The sequence below is a fragment of the Lynx canadensis genome, chromosome D4 (genome assembly GCF_007474595.2).
Source record: "Lynx canadensis isolate LIC74 chromosome D4, mLynCan4.pri.v2, whole genome shotgun sequence".
In the NCBI taxonomy this organism is placed as follows: domain Eukaryota; kingdom Metazoa; phylum Chordata; class Mammalia; order Carnivora; family Felidae; genus Lynx; species Lynx canadensis.
Genome location: NC_044315.2, coordinates 92455359 through 92457667, shown reverse-complemented (window position 1 = coordinate 92457667; position 2309 = coordinate 92455359).

The following is a 2309-nucleotide window of genomic DNA, read 5'->3' as shown; positions in this document are numbered from 1 at the left end:
GTGCCCGTGACCCATGGGGGGCTGTGTAGGGTCCCCTCCAAGCTCACGCCCACCCAGCACCTCAGAATGGCTTCATTTGGCAACAGGGTCTTTGCAGATGTGATGAGTTAAGGGTCTAGAGATGATGTCATCCTGGATTTAGGGTGGGCCCTGAATCCCGTGACAGGTGGGCGCCCTCCAAGAGACGGAGAGACAGAGGCACGGAGAGGAGGGAGATTTGGGACACAGGGAGCCGGCCCAGCGCGTCTCCAAGCCAAAGGACACCAGGGATTTCTGGGATCACCGGCAGCTGACCTGCGACAGACGCACTCCCCCGACAGCCTCAGAGGGGACCAGCCCTGCCCACACCCGTGGCTTCCAGAGCTGGATGAGAGTAGATTCCGGTTGTTTGAAGCCCCCTGCCTTGTGAGACTTTGTTCTGGTGACCCCCGGCCACTCCCACACTCAGTGACCTTGGGGGGCGGGGCTGGGGGGCAGCTGAGAGAGGCCAGGGCCCGCCTGGGGCTACATCCTGAGAACCAGGAGCCCCACCCACCCACCCCAGGCACTGGCAGTGGGGCCGTGTGCTGGCTTTTGATTGAACAGGATACATGACCAGATGCCTGCCTCTCTGGTCCTGGGGTCTCCCGCTGAAAGGTGTTGGCCCAGAGCTGTGCTTTTCCAACTGGGCTCCCCAAGGCACCCACAGGGGTGGTGGGGCTGTTTCCTCTTGTTGGGTGCCTCAGTTTCCCCCCCAATCACTTCCTCCTCCCTCTTGCTGTCTGGAGAGCTCTTAGTCACTCATTAGGGCCCGTTCCCACTACCCTCGAAGGAGGTGTTGGCCCAGCCGCTGTGCCCAGGCAGGCTCCCGGCAGGGGCGCTGAGAGGACAGGGGCTGGCGCCTACCCGCGGCTCACCCGCAGGCCTGCAGGACCAGGACCACAGCTCGCCCCTGCCCTCTAGTGGCCGCCGGGAGGCACCGCTGGCAGCCGCTGCCGGGAGGCTCGGATCCCCGCAGGGTGGATGCCCCGCCCCGCCGGGCTCGAGGCCCCCTTGGCCGGGAGACCCTCTGCAGCCCTTATGGCCTAGCCACTGCCTGCCCAGGGTCCCGGAGCTGCGTCTCAGCCGGCGTCAGCGGGGGGGGGGGGGGGGGGGGGGGCATGGGAAGGGAGGTCGTCCCCTTGGCACCTCCCAGGGCGGCTCCGCTCTTCGCGGGCCCTCCGGGGTCCGGAGCCACGGCTGCCCCGCCGCATTCAGGGAAACCCTCGGCTCTGCCCGCTCGACCTTGGGCCCTGGGCCTGCCACGTTCAGACCAGCAGCACCTCCCGGAGCCGGCGGCCACCTTATTCCTGCCGCACTTCCGGCACCTGAAGAGGCTCCCGGTGCACCATAGGTACGAAATACACGCCTGCCGGGCACCCAGGCAGGTGCGCAGGCAGAGGCTGCGATGAGTGGCAGGCGCAACGTGCTTTAGGGACCTGCGTCTGTTGGGAGGGGGAGGCAGGCGTTAGGCGAGGGGAGAAGCAGAGCCGGCTGCGGGCAGGCCGGTGGGGGGGGGAGGGGAGGGGTGTGTCCAGGGCTGCGTGGGATGCCGGGTCTTTACACCCAGGAGCGTGAACTGTCACCTTGCAAGGCAGCAGGGCTGGCGGCTGACTGCTCCCCAAAGCTGGGTGGCAGGTGCTTCCTCTCTGGATGCACACGTGTCCTCATTCTCACATAGGAGAGGAAACAGGGGCTCAGACAGGGAGGAACCCGCTGAGGTCTCTGGGGACAGCGTGGCCCCCTCACCGCAGGGAATCCCAGGACAGCACCTCGTCCCTGCTCCCAGTGGACTGCCGGGAAGCAGAGCCCGGGAGGAGGAGCCCCGGACCCAGGTCCTCTGGGGCGTCTAGTACTCTTCTCCTGAATTCCTATGAGAAGAGTTACTGTTTACCGACTGCTTCTTTAGGTCTGTCTCCTCGGAAACAGATCACTCAGGACACCCGTTCTGCAGGGGGTTATGCCCGCGTGACGGGGTCAGGGTGAGCGGTGCCCAAAGTGCTGAGGGGTGGCTCAGGGCAGGCACAGTCAGGGTGGTCTTCCTGGAGGAAGGGGGGGCCCTGAGGCCAGGAGCTGGTAGGTGAGCAGGGAGACTCTGTGGATGGAGGGTGCTAGGCACATGGCCAGGCTTGGCTGATTCGGCTGATAAAGGTACAGTGAACCGCTTTTCGAGAGTTGATTGCTGACATACGACAGGAAGGCCCCCTGGGCCCTCGTCCCGCACATGCGAAAGGCCTGTGGCGCCAACAGGAGCTGGGCCGAGGGGTACCGCGTAGCCCCTCGCAGACAGT